The 19,130-nt window shown below is 38.7% G+C and overlaps 1 protein-coding gene across 1 annotated transcript in view; it reads right to left on the bottom strand.

The window, feature by feature from the left end:
* LOC109429421 (protein drumstick) overlaps positions 1-5,162 on the bottom strand; it is an 83,683-nt gene extending 78,521 nt beyond the window's left edge. The window contains exon 1 of the mRNA XM_029877334.2: positions 3,852-5,162. The gene's annotated coding sequence lies outside the window, so the exon portion shown is untranslated. The remainder of the gene's footprint in view (positions 1-3,851) is intronic.
* Positions 5,163-19,130: the final 13,968 nt, after the last annotated feature.

Here is a 19,130-nt window from a genome sequence, read left to right as displayed (position 1 = left end):
TGAAGTTCCCGTGACAAAAAAATATGTTTCTTACACTACTTAATTCCTTGCTTCATCCTTTTTACCAGTAGTGAGGTTTTGTGAGGCCCCTGAAATTAGGGGTTCGGCGGTCATGGCCCACCTAAGCATAAGAGTCACGACAGCGCAAGATTTAGTTGTATTAGAAGTTACTGTGATTTAACACAAGACTATAATTGAGTCACAATGCCTTCTATACACCAAAACTTGTGCTGCTGTGATTCTAACATAGCATGTATGTTGGTTGGCGGCTATTCCTCCCACATTCATCTCTGGAGATGACTGTTAGTTTATTTGACAAAGTTTCCATTAGTGCAACATGTGCGTCAGATCTTTTCTCTCACGGTTGGTGTCGTTTCTGTTAGTCCAGTTTGACATTTGGTGTATGATGTATGCAGTAATCTTATCCTGCCAGCAGATTAAGAAGCATTATCAAAAGATTTCTCAGGGATAAACAAGTTTTTAATGCAAGAATTGTGGAAAAAATTGATCAGATAGTTCTGCAATACGCTTTTCGATCAGTGGTATTTACGGAATTGTGCAGAGAATAATTTTAAAATATCATTTCAGATAATAAACGCTCAAAACTTTGCTTTATATCTTAAAGATTAAATAATTTCCTTTTTTGCGCGAAGACTTATATTTGAAGTTTAAAATTACAGCATCTTTTTTGAGTTCATATTTTTACCACAAAATATTAAAAATCTGTTTGTTTATTCGGTGAGATTTAACACAAATAATCTGCCAAACGTTTTCCACAACCTAAATCGCATTAGTTGCTAATGTAACTTCTAACGCAGTAACTTATCGACATACGTATCTTAGTAGGTCATGTGTGAAGCTATTGTAAAACGAGGGTTTTTAAAAGTTGCAAACAACACTTGATGCTTCTTCAATTGATTGAAGTATGATGCATTCAAATTTGTAATTAGGTACATCATCATTTCCCAAACTTGCAACCTAGTTTTTTTCAGAATTATCAAAAGGGGAGTCGTAAAACGAAGTTTGGGAAGCTTTGCCATAAGTATATACCTTCACACAAAAAAAAAATGAAAATTTACCCTGTTGTGAATGGTAAATTTTAGGATATAGTGTTTCTTTGATACATCGTATTCAAAAATGAGTATGAATTCCTTTTGAAGTTATATAACGCATAAACGGTTGAACCGATCAGCATTATTTTGGCATGGTTTAATTCGTTTTCAGAACGGTTGTTCATATGTAGAGAAAGTTACAAAAAATCTTATAAAAAGTAGAAATAAAGTATTGAGAAAAAAAACTCTACGATAGAATTTTTTGGCAATATTTTTGATCCGCAGTTCCCTTGAATAGTGAGTCAATGGACAATACCTTCAAATGGAAATCACTGCAGAGGGGCTTTTCCCTCTTTCAAATTGTTTATTTAAAATAAATAAACAATTAAATGGACAATACATCTTAAGACATTTCTTCGAATTTCGACTGTTGGTGATTATGTTGGACTGTTGGTGATTATATTGCGCAATATAGCGACCGAAACGTCGGATGAAAGCTTAAAAATCCGTTTTTGAGTTATTCCTCCAAAGACTGAACGCCATTCCCCTTCCAACATCTTAAGACAATACATCTGAATCATGGCAACCTCGGATGAATGTCGGACTACAACGGCAAATATTTGTCATAATGACAAACAGTCTAATGGTCCCTTTAACTGGATGCTAGAATGCGTATTTCGTATGGTTAAAGAGCTAAAGAACATCGAGTAGATGAGAGTAGTTTGCCGAACCCCTTGGGCAGTAGCTAATTTTTGGACACTTTTCGACTATAAGTATAACTATACGTTGCTCGACGTGAACCAAAAATAATATGAATTAGTTCAAAACGTACTGAAATATAACAGAAACAGGCTCAAAATAGAATCCCTGCCAAGATGGTTCCAGTTCCCTATCAAATGCGTGATTTAAGTGAACAAAAATAGATGAAGATGTTAACTGAACACTTTCTCAACATTAAATAACATCAATAAGCTTTATCTCCGTTCTTATCGAAGTCTTTTGTCAAAACCTCAAGAACTCAATTAGATAATCTTCCAACAAATGCTTTTTTTCCTTTTAAAGTAAACGCTTACTTACAACTAACTTACAACTTTTAGTCATCCTAAAAATTTACTTACTTTTACGGGTTATTTAAGGGTTAGAGAGTATGGATGAAATATCTCAAGTAGCACTTAAGTGTTTAAAAGGCTCTGAAAGCTATGATAAAACCAAAAGTTCTTTATTTTAGTTTAATGGTGGTTCTTGTAACCTTTTGGAGTCTCAACGAGTAACAATTTGGCTGCATGGTCACATTCAGGAACCACGAATGCAGTTTAGCAAGATTATTTTCAACACTAATGAACATTGTTTTCTTTGGTGATCAATTATTATTATTATTACTATTTATTAAAGACACTATACCATTATTGTGGCATTCGTGTCATTTAGTGATCAATGTTATCGCAAATCAACAAAACAGCGTGATTCAATGCTTCGCACGCCAGATTTGTGCCTGTAAAGTTTATAAGAAATTCATTCAACAATGGATTTTTTGTTGTTTTATTTTGAAAACTCTGCAAAATACTAATAGATTTGCGAATAAAGCAAGAATGGTACGATGAATCAGACTTCAATACTTTCATTACAACTCATTCGGAATGTTTGCCACCCAAGATACAATTGCCTTCATAAAACCAGCGTCATTTTTCTTACATCCAACACACCTAAATACAGTAGCCATTCTACTTTTTCCGGCATGATGTTTCTCCACCACCCACCCGCCAAACATCGGGGCAATGAGCCGCGCATACACGCATCATCCAATCCGTCGCCAGCCGACCGCCATCCAAAAATCCAACGCTCGACCGGACGACAGGGACGACGGCACTCGCGTCGTCATCCGCAATTCCCGAACAGTAGCCAAAAGAGAAAATCGAGAGAAAGAGTCGACCCCTGCCTTGTTGCGGCTTCTTCCGACGCAGAGCATTGCGCACACATGTGCACGCGTAAAACCGGTAGCTGCTGCGGCCGGTGATCGCGCGCGCTTGCGCTCGTTGCTGTGCTCCGTAGACTCTCGCCATACGCTGGGATCGGTCCGAACCACCGCCAAACGACAATAATTAGACGTTTTCGGTCTCTCCGGCGGTCCTACCTGCGTACCTACCTATAATAAAACCCCAAGAAACGACGCTAACTTTGTTACGTGCTCGCCAGCAGGCGCAGGGCACCCGAAATAAACGGGTTTCCACGAGCGGAAAAAGGGCGGCGCAAAAACCGGTAGCCGAGTGGGTTCGCTTTTCTTCCCCTGGCTATTCGGAAGCCTTCGCGTCGCGTCCGTACCGTCGCACCGTACCCAGCAAATTTCTCTCACACTCTCGTGAAACGAGGGGGTTTTAGGAAAAATGTCCGTCTTCGACGTGTCGGGTAGGATCATTAGCGATAAGCAAATTAGGAAATCCGCTCCAATGCCGTCGGCGGATGTCTCTTTCGGTGAAGCGCCGACGGCAATTTGTGGGGAATGAATGGATGGATTCAATTAGGCACGATTTTGGACGTCTTTCCGATTCGATTGGATCGCAGGGGTTCGTGAGGTTGTGTTGGTGAGAGAGAGCAAAACCAGTAGCCGAACAGTAGCCGTCAGCTCGTTTCGGCATTGCACGAAACGAAGATAAAAAGTGGGCGGTGTAAAGACCAGTAGCAGCTCTGCAGTGGACTAGCTCGCGACAACACTTGGATCAGTCGGCTACCGAGTTCCGTAGGGTAGGGATAAGAGTTATTTTTGATGGTAATAATGTATTGCTGAGTTTTAAGTGAACTTACCTGTGAACTGTTAGTTAGATGATCCTGAAGTACAGCTGGTTTTCCTTGTTTGAGCACTTTCCTTAGCCTTCGATCAGTAACACGATGTTTAATACACTTTTCATCACAATTTGGTACATTTGGGGCACTTTTTATAGCAAGAACTGCTTTCGCTTCAACTAAAATTCACTATTCTCTTGCAGAAACTCTTCTTTTGGTCACAGAACTGCGGTTGTTTCACCAAACTTGGTAGGTTGCAGCAATAAAAAACCAATAAAATCGGAAACCTATCAAACAAATCCCGCTGAGCTCCTGCACTGTAATCGGATGCTCTAAACTCCAGCACAGTCGAAAAAAGTGTGAGAGTTAATAATCTCGCAGATGTAATATAACTTCCGAGCGCTTCTGTGCGTATCGCTATTATGACTAAATTGATCTTCCGCACTTGAAGGCAAGAGTAGTGTAGAGCAGCGCGCAGACGATCCCTCGGTTAGGTCGCGTACAAAGATGAAGATGATGAGACCGAACTCCACACCGAACACAGCAGCGCGCAATAATACACACCGAAATAACCACACGAGAGGCCGACCGATCAACCAGCCAACCAGTCAGCAAGCCAATACAGGAGGCAAACGCGTCGGAACGTGTGTGTATGCCCCGCACACCAATCGTCGTCGTCGTCGGCGTCGTCGTTCGAGTCAATCGGGTAACCCGAAAAGTTTAAAAGTTATGACGGAGAATTGTAGGAAGGTGGCTACCAAAAAACGGCCTGTTTAGTACGCTGGACTTGGAACGAGTGTTGCGAACGTTTGCTAGTAACAGAAGTCAAAAGACTTTCTGGCATAGTAGCTGCGAACTGGAAACTGCAGACATCTACTGTACTTAACCGTGTTGCCGTTCGGGGTAGTCGGCCATCCAACCCCACGCGCCAGAACGAGACAGCATCTTCCAGCAGGCCAAAGAGAAAACCTACACTAGTAGCTGCTTTATTGATGCCCCCCGTAGCACCGTAGACCCCTAGAGTGCGTACATTAAATCTCCTTCTATATACACAGCTGCTGACGATTTGACTCTCGGTTATATGTACCATCAAGTTTTTGGCTGCCGATTTGACTCTTACGCCTAGGCTCTCTTTCTTGTTCTCCTCATTCATGCCCGGTTGGTAGTTTAATCTCTCGCTCTCCCACCCTATCCTGCATTCCAACCCAGCGATGTCTCTCGCTCTAACCTACTTCACATTGCGCTGCCACCTACCCCGCCTACCCACAACCTTCAGGTGCTACTCGTTTCCCAGAGTTCTCTCCCGACTTGGACCATCCGTCGCTGATTCACGCTTTGCTTTGGTCTACCAGCAATCGTCCTACGCGCAACGTGGTCGAGGCGTATAGGTAAGTTATGAGCATGCGGAGGGAAGTGCTGCCAAATGTTGAAGCGATTTTATTACAAAGTGGAAGAATTTATTTTTGTTTTAGTTTATGAATCGATTCATACCCTTATTGATTATAGGGAATCGCGCCACTTGGGCGGTGGCTTCTATATTCGTCTGTTTCCCACTATAACTCAGTCAAATTTAAACCAATTGACACAACTTTTGGAATGTGGTGAGATAGGTACAGTATTTACCTGTGTACAACATTTCAAGTCAATTGATTCGAAATTGACTGAGTTATAGTGGAAAACAGACGAATACAGAAGCCACCGCCCAAGTGGCACGATACCCTATGTACGTCGTTAAGCGGACTTACGTATGTGGAAAGTGCGGACGTATGCGGACTTACGTTAAGTATGTGGAAAGTTATGTCGAATTTTGAGAAATGGGTTTTTATTGATGTTTTACGAAAACCGCTTCAACAACACAATAAAGAACATTTTGCTTAATGATATATTTTTCCTACATTTGAGAATAGCTATAGAAAGTTATGCAAAAAACTGATAATGATTTCATTGAAAAATAAAAAAAAGATATCGAAGAAGCAAGTTGTCTGTTTTATAAATTGAACAGTCTTTATGGAGATTTAAAATTATCGATAAAAGCGTGGTCGATGGAAAGTTCGCAACTTGAGGAAATTTTCCCGACCAAAACGGAAATCGAAGCCACCGTCTCCGGATTGGCGATACAATGCCGTATCCAATAGGCTAACGATTCTTCAGTACAGAATTTTTATCCACGATTGGCTATTGCTCCAAAAATGTAATCTTAGTTTTTTTTTTTTTCAATAAATTCTGTTAGGAGTTGTGAATTCTTCAAGATTCCTTAATGGATTTCTTCTGAGTGTTAGGGAAATAAAGTCTGTGAGATTTTTTTTTTCTAGGGAGCAGAAGTTTAGTCTTGGATCTACGAATTCGAGATTTCTTCAGGAGCTCTGGAAGAAATCTTTGAAGAAATTCCCACAATAGATTCCAGGAATCCCATCAATTCTGAAGGTTTCCCACAAAGAGCTCTTGAAAGAACTTCTTCAGGATTCCAATGTGTGTAACATTCTGCGCATTTGGCCCCTCAGCTCCAATGGTGTGCGTGCTTGTTATGCACTCTAGTTATCGTGTAGGTACGACTTTAGTTTGAAGGGATGGTTGGTTTTGGTGGGTTAGCAAATCGTTGTAGCAATTACTCTCAGACTCTCTCAGAAGATTTCTGCAAGGAACCCCTGGGGGCTTCGTGGCCGTGCGGCTAAAGGCGTCAGTCATCTAGACGTTTCGTAAGCCTCGGAGTGTGGGTTCGATTCCCGCCCAGTCGGGGTAAACTTTTCGTCAAACGAAAAATGCTCCACTGGGTAGGCTGACCAGATTTGTCCCGTTTAAATACGGGACACATGCTGGAACCTCAACAAAAAATAAATCAATGTCCGAAAACAGAATTGGATTTTAAAAATAATTCTATTTCAGGCGGAAAGAACGAATCAATCAGGTAAAAACATAAACAATGTTCCAGGGGCGAGTATTTGAAAATTAAGTTGTCCCGGGACGGATGGTCTACTGGGTGTTATGTGTGCTGTCCGTTGTCATATGTTAGTGCTTGTTCAATCTGTGCAACCTCTGGTTGAACACGGTGTAGTGTCTTTTTTAGAAAGAGCTACTGGAGAATTTGTAGAAGAAACTCCTGGAGGATGCCAAGAAGTAACTCCTGAACGATTCCTCGAATAATTTCTGGGAGGATTGACAGAAATAACTATTGGAGGAAACGCAATAAGCAATTCTGGAGAAATTCCAATAAAAAAGATGAATAAAATCGCAAGTAAGTATTCAAAATCAAATTTACAGCGCACATACAACAAAACGAACTCCGGCAGGAACCCTACAAAGAAATCGTGGAAGAATTTTAAAATGGATCCCAGAAGGAATTCCTGGAAAAACACCAGAAGAAACTATTTAAAATATCCCAGAAAGAACTCCTGATGAAATCCAATAAAAACGTTGAAAAAAATTCTGGGGAAACCCCAGAAGGAACTCTAGGAGGAATATCAGAAAGAATTCCTGTTCCTTAAAGGATTACAGAAACTAGTCTTAGAAGAATTCACGTAAGAAAATTCTGAAGAATTGGAGGAACTCCTATGGGAAATTCGGAAAAAGAATCTTGGTGAATCATCAAAGCAAGTCTTCGATAAATTTAAGATGTCTTGATAAAACAAACAAAATTATTTTCTTAATGAATTCCAATTCCAGGTGGCAATCGCCGATGATACTCCAGAAGAAAATTTTAAAAGAACATCTAGGTTAATCCGAGAATGGATTTCTGATCATTCCTCATCATGATGAAAATCTCATCAAATTTTAAAAGATAATCAAGCGGAATAGTATGAGATAGCCCAGAAGAATCTCAGAAGAAACTTTTAGGGAAATCCTAATCTCTGGAAAGGTTCCAAGTGATTGCATGGAAAAAATTCCTTGAGATTTTCTTTAAGTATTCCTGAAGAAACTTCTATAGTATTCTATGATATTGAAATCACTCTAGCGTTCAACAAAACCGACAGGTAAATTAATTCAAGTTTCTCAACTTCCTGAAAATTTGATAACAAATGCGGAATCACAAAAATGTGGTGACAACTTCTTGTCGGCGTCAGTTAAAAAACTGTAATGTGAGCTGTGCAACAAGAATGTCCTAAAAGCATATAAATTTTATTTTATTTTGTAAATTTTATAGCCATGCAAAATATTTCGTTTTACCAAATCAAATTTGATAGATTTTAGCATTTTATGTTAGTATGTAAACTTTCATGCAACTTTTGGAGGGTGACTTGTATCGAAAATGTCATAACTAACATAAATCGCCTAAAACTTTCAAATTTGATTTGGTAAAACGAAATATTTTGCATCAGTCGTTAATATATTGACCAATATACCTTTTGATAGCTCGAAAAAAAAATATGTCCATGCTTAATGGCTTGCAATGATAATGACAAGAAACATGATCAAATTAGTCGATTTTATCATTTTCCTGGATTCTTCCAAGACTGTAGACTAGACTAGACTAGATTAGACGGGGAGTGTAAGGGAATTAGGGAAAACAATCATGGCCATGAACAATGTTCCCACGTACTTGCGCAGGTTTATGCAGCGGTGCGGTGTCTCCTCGATGCTCTTCGATGCTTTTCTAGCCACAGAGTTCATCGTCAACAGCAACAACCGGGCCGACGCCGGCGATTATGATGATATTCGACGTCTTCAGTAACGATTCTGGTAGTTGGCTTGGCCGCTGAAGTTGCTGATATGGAAACATTCGACTTGTTTTTTTGGTAGCTATGGAATTTTTCCAGCTTTCAATCACGGGAAAAGCGTTGATAATTTCACATCATTGCCTTTCTTGGTTATGTTGACGGCAGATTTGCAGAATTTGAACAAAGGATCGCTGGACAGTTTGTTCCGGTTGATGAAGTTTTGGATCTTGTTGATAACCTGGCATCTCCTCTGGTCTCGGATCGTTGGCTCTTTGTAAGCGGATAAAGTGTACTTTACATCAGCTATCAGGTGGAACCAAGGGGAATGACACTTCCTTTGCTAACCGGTAAAATCCATTATCCGTTCCTAACCGTCGTTAACCGCGTCTAACTGCAGCTCAGTTTAGCAGCAGTTAGCAACGGTTTGCAACGGATAAATGCGGATTTTCCGGGTAGAAAAAGATATGTCATTCCCCTTGGGTGGAACCACGATGCCTGTGTCGTCCATGATTTCTATAGCTGAGAAGCAACTTTTGTTCCAGCTTGAACGTTGCGCCGAAGAGAAGAAGAAGTAAAGTAGTCGGTAAATTATTCTCTCGAAAAGCTTAGACAACCACAACAAATGCTGATGGGACGATTTTCTTTGGGTGATAAATGATCTTATTGCCACGAAGAAGAAAGGTAGCTAAATGGATTGAATATCTTGAGTTCTTAAGGTTCAAATTCATGATGTTGTCGATAAGACGGGCTTGAACGGGCTACCGCTTCTGATGCGTAAGTTCATAGCCATCGCTAGAAAAAAAAAACGGGTTGAAAAAGACATTTCCCTTCCTTTCAACCTTCACAGCACAGTGTCAATTTAATATAACCCGGCCGGCGCCGATGTTGATCCAAAATGTGTTAGCTGCTTAAATTGCACTGTGAGAATAAGTGGAGAGTCCTATCCCTTATTCAGTTGAATCCCATGGGATGCAGTGCAGTTCATACCAGATCAGATCAATCACGGAGACTGACATGTGCAGTCAGTCTAAGTAAGCTAAATTCCAAGTTCATGTTGTTGTCGATATCTGGCCTTTATGTTTTCGGATAATTTGATGTAAGTTGACAATTCTTGTGATCTCTAACTCCTCTGTTGAGGATCAGGTGTAAGTTGTTGGTATGATCATTATTGACAGAAAAATCATGCGGACTGTCAATACTAAACGTCATATCCAATGTTTTAAAAACTGGAAAAATATCGCCAAGATAGCAGCTTTTGTCATCAGGGGTTGTTAAGCGATCAACAGAGCCTTCACTGACATATGGAACTAATATGGAAATGTTTTTTTTTTTTTTCATTAGGCCGATGCAAATATTTAATTTGTTTTATGTCACCCCCCCCTTCAAAAATCTCAAAATATTGAAGGGGCGAAAAAAAAAAACATGGCGTCTCATGACTCCATTTTCAATAGACAATTTTTTTACAAGCAACTATTTTTCAATAGTTGAAAAATATTTTTTCAATAGTTGGTAAAAATTCCAATTTTTCAATAGTTTTTGTTTCGTTTGTTCCTTATTTATTTTTGTCCCCCCCCTCGTACCTGATGAGAGGTCTCGGACATAAAAGAAAAATAATATTTGCATCGGCCTTAACGTGTATTTTAACAAGAAGCTAATTATACACTTGATTGTGGAAATGGGCCTGGCGACTATTGAGCAAGACCGAGGATAGACAGTGGTAACCGCAAACCGAGTATTGTGGCGTACTATTGCTGACTTTAACTTATCTTAAATGTGATGTTGACCAAATTAATATAAATAGGGTAGAAATGTACTTCGTCATAGGCGCCAATTCCCATCATATCAGACGGGCAATAGCCAATACATATTTACAGATATGTATTCCAACTAACCTTTGCCAATGGCTCATCAGATGCATGCAAAAAGAACCAGACTATCTATCACCAGCCTCTATAGCACTGGAAATCGAATTATTACGCGAAATTTCACGTTTCAATTTCACTCCACTAAGGGAGCGTCCATAAATGAAGTAGGGGGGAGGGGGAGTCTGGAACTGTGTGACGAGTCATGTATTAGGTATGGGAAAATATGCTACGATGAGGGAGTAAAAAATCGGCCAAAAAATGCTACGTCAATTATGGACGCTCCCTAACGAGTAGTATTTTTTTTTCTTTTTTTCATACGACGAAGGCAACCGCACTACAGCAACAGCTAGCCAAATTGACAAATGTCCAAGTGATTACTTTCGGATTTTTAAAAAAAGCACTACACTCTTTAAAGTCTAAACTAGAACTGAATCACTTAATTTATTCTTCTATCCTGGTAACCTAACTTCACTTCTAACTCACCGGGTCAGCCTGGGAAACAATGATGTCGCTGTACTGCTTCTCATCGAATTGTCACGTTTCAGGACTCCGGTTTCATCGTGACAAAGTTGCTTCGCGTGGCGTGGGAACTGGTGTCTCGATGATCTGGCAGGCTCGGATGAAACGTTGCATAGCACCGTATGGGAACTATGGTGCGTCAACTAAATTGATGAACTGGCAGGTTGTGATACAATGTTGTTTCGAGCCGTGTGGTAACTACGGTGCGTTGATGATGCTGTTAGATTACAGGTGACGACCTGAACATAACTCCCCCCTTTCTAGCTTGAACCGTCCCGGTTCAACCCGATATCCGTATCCATGGATGCAGATGGTTTGATAATAATTTTCGACCAGATTGTCCTTATCTCCTTGAACAGGTAAATACATATTATTAGAAAAATGATTATTATTAGTGTTCCTCCATTGGAAGCATGGCGATTTGTTGATTCTAAAACATCGATCCTGTGCCTGTTGTTTATATGCAGCTCTTGTAAGGTTTGTGTTTCTGTCTTGATTGTTTTTGATTTGTTGATAAACGTTGATTGCAGTGGAAGTATTTCCAAGTGATTGTTGTTATCGAATTCGAAATTTTGAAATGATTCATTATCTACTTCTATCGAACAGTTTCTGAAGCTGATAAGAAATGATCCTGTTAGATTTTTATTTCCAAACCCGCAACTGTTCTTCAATTGCACAGTTGAATATGCATTTCGAATGAGTATTTTTCCACTTCCGATAGGCTTGATTTCATTGACTCTGTTGTCCTTTTTGAATGGACAGTTACTAGGATTTCCTTTTAGTAATCGATGAATGCACGTATCGTCGGAGACATTTTTCATTGTTTGTAATTTGCAAATAATATGTTGCTCGATGTTCACGCAAGTATCATTTGTTATAAATGTAACGTTGGTTCCTAATACTGCCTTCGTGAAATCAATTGCTATTACTTCGCCATTTACAGGTATGTTTTCTACAATAATTTGCTGGTAGGACCCAGGTAAGAATTTTGGAATTTTTATGAGAAACACAATGGATGATCCGTTGTAATAGGCTGCCGGTTCTAGAAACTCATAGACCTGTTCATCGTTGTTTATGGAGATTCCTGCGCGTTCCAAACTTTCGGCTATGTACTCGATTTCTGTTGTTTGAAGTATTCCTTTAGACAAAACGCCTACTTTAGCCATGACAATCGAGTCTGAGATGTCTTCCAAATGTCTTTGTACCACATCCAGGTTGAAGATTAACCTCTGGAAATGTTGAATATGTTCCCAGGAGACCTTCATATTTTTGTTTGATCTAATCTGACTCGTTAGTTTGCCTAATTCTTCCTTTTCATTGAGAACTGTTTTTGTCAAGTTATTGATTCTTTCTTGAAACTGATTGTTTATTTTTATTTGAAGATTGTTTGATTCTATGAGGTTCTTGTTGGAATATTGTAAAAGGTTTATATTTTGATTTAAGTTTACTAAGTCATTGTTATCCAAATTCCCTGTTATTGTTTTAATTAAAGTGCCTAGAATATTGATTGCTCTTTTGGACTTTCTCCGAATGCTAAGCTTTTGTAGTGTCGCGTTTGTCTGACTAAATTTAATCTTTAAAATATCCTTAAAATCTCTGGTATGCAAGTTTGAATCTATCTGATTGATCATTATGTCGTATTGTTGTAAAATCTCGTGAAATGTATTAAGAGTTATTTTATGAACCAACCAATCGTGTCCATTTGAAATGAAAGTTTTACCAACTTTTAGCGCTACAATACCCGGGTTGTTATTCAAATCGGTAATTTCTAAGTATGTGCCTTGTGCTGAAAAATAAAGGTATGGAGAAAGGATTGGGATTATGGATAGTATGGATAACATCCTCCGCAACATCGTGTCCGGACCTGTGAAAATAAACATAATTTTAGAATTTATTTCCATTTGTGGTCAAGTACCGGCATAATACTGAAAATTTTGATACAACTCCCAATATTTTTTTTTCATTATTATTACTGATTATGCCAGTACTTTCAAATAATTTTCCGTTTCCTTTTCAATTTCGATTTATGAATTTTTCTGGAGTTCTGATCTATTATGCATACGTCCTTATTTTCTTTTACTTTAATTTCTGCATATCTTTCTTCGTGTTTCAGATTATTTCTCTTCCTTTGATAGACTGTTTTATTCTCTTCGAATTCTTCAGGTTCCTCTCTATTCAGGTTCAATTTTTCTAATTCTTTTTGTTTGCGTTCAATTTGTTTTTCCTTCATTTCTCGAAAAAACATTTCTTTTTGTCTTATTCTCTCATCGAGGTCCTGTGGTACAGTAGAATTATTACGTATTCCGTGAAATAATTCTCTAGGTGTTAAATTGGTTTGACTATGAATCGAGTCGTTGTAAATGGCCATGGCCAAATTAATTTTTGTAGATTCTGGAAGGTCCTTAGTTGAATTTTTGTTTGATAGAATGTTGTGTAGTTCCCTCAAGGTTCGATGAACAATTTCTACTACACCGTTTGAGGATGATTGACCTAGACTGGTGAAGTGGTATTCAATTTGATTCTCCTCTAAAAATTCTCTCATTGCAGCTGAAGTAAATGAGGCTTCGGAGTCCATGACAAGAGTTATTGGTTTCCCTAGCATTGTTATGAATTTGGAAAATGCTTGTATTATATGAACATGGTTTCGTGTTTTAATGGGTATAGCGATTGCTAACCTCGCAAATTTATCGCAAAATGTCAAGTACAATTTATTTCTCATTATAAAGATGTCAAGATGCACGATTTCCAATGGTTTTGATGGTATTTGAGTAAATTTGAATTTCATTTTGTACGGATGTCGCTCATATTTACTTTTTTGGCATAACTTGCACATATTTATGAAACGTGTGATCTTGGATTTCATTTTAGGAAAAAAGTATTCGGTTTTAATATGTTTAAAAGTTTCTACAATCCCTCTATGATTGTAGTTATGTCGCGCTTGAATAATCTGATCTTGTTCAATTTCTTCAGTAACATCGGTTAACATTTTTTCCGTCCAGAACATTTTGAACGTTTTAGCTCTGGAAAAATAGTTTTTGTAAATAATTTGCAAACTTCGTAAAATATCAGTTTTGCAAAATAATCCATTTGTGCAGGTTGGGCTTGCATAGTCTTTCAGTATGTTAATCAGAATACCAGGACTAAAATTTAGTTTTTTGATTGTTACTCTCGTATGATGTGGAAAAATAATAGAAGTTTCTACACTATCTTCAGAAGATTGTTCTAAAACAATTTGGTTTCGAAATTCGTTCAACGGTTTTTCTGTACTAGGAATAAAGTCTCCATCATCCGTATCAGCCGAATGTTGTGTCATGCTATCTTCGCTGGTTGTATGTATTTCAGCTACTGTTGAATTTTCTGGTTCTATTCTTGATAATGCATCCGCGTTTCTATTCAAAGTGCCTTTTTTGTATGTAACGTCAAATTCATACTCTTCTAATTCTAGTTTCATATGTAATAACTTTCGATTTAAATCTTTCTTTTGTCTGAGCCATATCAAAGCTTTATGGTCAGTTCGTAACTGAAATTTTGTTCCATAAATGTATGGTCTAAAATGCTTTACAGCCCACACAATGGCAGCAAGTTCTTTTTCTGTGGCAGACCAATTACATTCTGTATCATTTAGGGTTCGCGATGCATATGCAATTGGATGTTCTTTTGAATCTTCGAATTTCTGTGAAAGAACCGCGCCAAGTGCAAAGTCGCTTGCATCGGTTTCAAGAATGAATGGCTTATCGAAATCTGGGTACCGTAAGATAGGGTCGGATGTAAGCAGTTGTTTGCAATCATCGAAACAATTTTTAAACTCCTCATTATGAATAATTTGTGCTCCCTTTTTCAAACATTTTGTTAAAGGTTTTGTTAGTTTCGCAAAGTCTTTTATAAACTTCCTATAATAACCAAGAAGTCCAAGAAACCCTTTTATTTGCTTTGTTGTTTTTGGTAAAGGCCAGGTTAAGATTTTTTCGATTTTGTTTGGATTTGGTTTGATACCATCTTCCGTTACAACATGACCAAGAAATTCACATTGTTTTTGCAAAAATTCGCATTTATCCACTTGTACCTTCAAATTGGCCTCAATCAATCTACGTAGCACTTTATTTAAATTATCCAAGTGTTGTTGCAGAGAATTTCCAAAAACAATAATATCATCTAGATAAACTAGACAACATTTTCCAATAAGGTCGCATAAAATTCGATTCATTGCGCGCTGGAAAGTAGCTGGCGCATTTTTTAATCCAAAAGGCATTCGAATGAATTCAAAATGCCCTTTTTCGGTACTGAAGGCTGTCTTTGACCTGTCTCTGGGGTCTACTTCAATTTGATGAAAACCCGATTTGAGATCGAGCGTAGTGAAGTAAACGCTTCTTCCTAATTTGTCTAAAATTTCATCCATGTTAGGGATTGGAAATTTGTCGTCGATCGTCTTTTTATTGAGTTTGCGATAATCGACCACAATTCTCCATTTCTTTTTTCCACTAGCATCCATTTTTTTAGGGACTATCCAAATTGGCGATGTCCAAGGTGAAATCGAGTTTTGGATTATTCCGTCCGCGAGCATTTCGTTTATTTGCTTTTCTACCTCGGGTTTATGAATATTCGGGTAACGATAAGTTTTTGTATGAATCGGTAAATCGTCCACTGTTCGAATTCTATGTTTAGTTGCCGTGGTGCATGTCAGTTTTTCTCCAGCTTTCTGAATAATGTTTATATTCTTCCTCAGAACATCAAGTAGTTTGGATTTCTCCTCATAATTTAGATGATTTGTACGAATCAAATTATCTAATTCCTCATATTTCAAACCGCTTTTGCCTTGTATGTTGCCTTGATTAAAATTTATTTCCAGTAACTTGTCCACTTTATTAACTTTAATTGGTTCAACCCAATTAAATGCGATATTTTCACCGTAATTCATTGCTAATGATGTTATGAAACCATCTTTAGCAGTATAAACGCCTGGAGGTATAGAAACTTCTGAAAGTTTCAATTTTCTAGATAGAAAAACATCGCCTTTCTGCTCAACAACTGGAATTTTGATGAGTTTCGCTGAGTTAGCGTTAATTGTTACGTCAGGAGATCCCATTTTTCTAATTTCTAATTTAACAGTCTTGTGTGGAAATTTCAAAGTATTATTTCCGATGTCCAATACTGCTTGTAACTGTGACAAAGTCTCGTATCCCAAAATTCCATCAAAGAAACTGTGAAATTTGAATAAGTAGAATGGTACGTCTTTCTTAACTCCAAATATTTGGGTGACAAATTTTTGAGAAGATTTGTGGTGGCCACTGTTATTTGAAATTTTAATAGTTTTACATGATACTTTTCTCGATTCAGGAATCAAATGAGGTGATATGAAATTTTTGTTGGAACCACTATCGATTAAGATTTTTGCTTTGTAACCTGTTGGAAGTTTCATAAACGTGTACGGTAGACCATTATTTGCATTTATTTCAATTTTTCTTTGAAACAGGCAATTTGAAAATTTACTTCCTCTTCTTCTGAACTTGATTCGTTATTATCTTCGACATCATCCGAGGGTTTTTCAGATTCATCATCACAAGTGTCGTGGTTGTTAATTCTATTTGATCTTAAGGAAGGGTCGATTTCCATTGGAGAACTTTTTTGTCTATCGGAATGTCTAGGAAACCGTGCAGACGAATGTTGTGGGTGCGGTTCACTTTTTTGATTAAATTTTCCACTGGGTTTTTGCGAATTTGGGGTTGTTTGCTTTTTTGTTAATTCTGCATTTTTAAATTTACATAGGAATGCATAAGCACTTTCCAAATCCTCCGGTTTAGATGCTTGCGCGTAACCGAAATATGGCTTGCTAAGGCCGTTGATGAACGCCGCCAAGGATTCCTGATCCAGAAATTCATTTATTGCATCCCAATGATTTAAATAAAGAGTCTTATCTTTAGCCAAAGATTTCATATTTTGCACTATTTCTTTTGTTCGCCTATAGTAAAGATGAATAGAGTCTTCCATTTTTAAGGTCCATAATTGAGTCTGGTACGTTGCCATGTCGTTTTTATCACCATAAATCGATCGTAAAATATCTGCGACTTCGGTAAACGTCGATGGGTTCCCATTAACGCAAACTGTATCACGGCCTTTACCTTCGATTTTATTGATTACGGACTGTTCGTAAATATTGAACACATCCACAGATACTCTTGTTCTAAACAGATTTAGAGTTCTTTCGGCTGTACTGAGCCATGCACTTAACTGCTTTTTGTTCCCGTCAAAAGTTGGGATAATTTTTATTGGGTCCGGGATTCGAAAGATATCCGGTTGCCCGTTCACTGCGGGTGCAGCAGCAGCGTTAGCTGCTATTTGATTGTGCTGCAACTGATCCGCTCGGAGTTGCACATTTTCTTGCTGGAGTGTATTTACACGTTGTTCCAGCGTGCTCAAAAGATTAAACATAGCTTGCATGTCGAAGCCTTCCGCCATCGTTTCGTTCTCTGGTTTGAAACTTATGGCTTTTACTTTTGAGAACGGCCTATATTTAGGCATGTAATTAAATAAGTTAAGGAAAGAAGTTACTCACCTTGTTTAAGTTCTCCCTATCTCAAATGGCTGAAGCCAACCGTCTAAGGAGAATGTCGCTGGAATAGGACGTCACGAGTCACCTACGTGGCGAGGGATGGCTCCAAATTCTCGATGAACTCTTCGCCGGGCGTCCAAAGCTGCAGGATCGAGCTCAATTGCACTACACAAAACACAGAGATTGTTCAACGCGACGCACGTTCACTTGTCACTACGGGTTGAGCTTCAAATTAACTTGCTCTCGTTGGTCACTGTTTTTGTGCACACGCGATTGTTCCAACTAGTTACTTCTAGACGTAGAAAGGGCCGCACGACTGCGCCGCAAATGTCCAAGTGATTACTTTCGGATTTTTAAAAAAAGCACTACACTCTTTAAAGTCTAAACTAGAACTGAATCACTTAATTTATTCTTCTATCCTGGTAACCTAACTTCACTTCTAACTCACCGGGTCAGCCTGGGAAACAATGATGTCGCTGTACTGCTTCTCATCGAATTGTCACGTTTCAGGACTCCGGTTTCATCGTGACAAAGTTGCTTCGCGTGGCGTGGGAACTGGTGTCTCGATGATCTGGCAGGCTCGGATGAAACGTTGCATAGCACCGTATGGGAACTATGGTGCGTCAACTAAATTGATGAACTGGCAGGTTGTGATACAATGTTGTTTCGAGCCGTGTGGTAGCTAAGGTGCGTTGATGATGCTGTTAGATTACAGGTGACGACCTGAACATAACTATTGTTCTTCATCAAAGTTCAGTTTTCACTTCGCTTGATTCACTTGTTCACCCTACCTTCAATTTACACCCCACAAAAGCTCTCTGGCACTTCAAAATTGCATTTCACTGCTGCTCGATACAAAAGCTGTTCAAATATTTAAATAAATCATCTTTTCCCGTCGGTAAAATGTAAACAAGTTGTCTTCATCTAGGGAGGATGCAAGCAAATGTGTGCGTCGATTTTCTGCATACAAAACATCTATTTCATAACCACAAAAAAAATCTTCGCTGCACTATGATGGCTTATAATGATATGGTGGGCAAAAATATTAAATAAAATATTTTGGTCGTTATTCTAAAGCTGCATCGATCTCAAGTTGAAACTCTCTGCTCAATCGCACTGAGAAAACATGGAAAACATATTTGGAATGCGAAGAATTGACCGATTTTTTGAATTGAACCTAGGGTTAAATCATAATGAGTTGCGATGGGCATCTCGATCGGGTTGCATTGTTTGAAGGAAAAAGTGAAAAGTGACGCGTGTTTGGGGCAGGTGCACATTGTCCTTCCTCGTGAAGTAATGAAAATGGATGCACACTTGGTAGCCAACAGTATTGCCGAAAATTGAAGAAATCAAGGAGTGGTTACGGTCATCTGACGACATGGAACTGGGTGAGATCATTCAGATTTTTTTTTACATGCTAGAAGAAGTTGGAGTAATTTCGCCAATGCGTTTTCATGAGGACTACTGGAGTTTGGTTCATTTCATTTATTTAGTTCACATCAAATTCATGATAATACTGAATCAACAATTTGCCGCCATAATACTCGATTTGCAGCTGCAGCTCTCCATCCTCGGTCACGCCCAACACTCGCCAGATCACGCTCCACCTGGTCCGCCCATCGTGCTCTCTGCGCTCCACGCCTTCTTGTACCAACCGGATGGTTAGCAAACACCAACTTTGCAGGGTTGTTGTCCGGCATTCTTGCAACATGCCCTG

This window comes from Aedes albopictus, chromosome 2 (assembly GCF_035046485.1).
Source record: "Aedes albopictus strain Foshan chromosome 2, AalbF5, whole genome shotgun sequence".
Classification (NCBI taxonomy): domain Eukaryota; kingdom Metazoa; phylum Arthropoda; class Insecta; order Diptera; family Culicidae; genus Aedes; species Aedes albopictus.
Note: the sequence above shows the minus strand (reverse complement) of the source record. Positions and strands in the feature narration are given on the sequence as shown.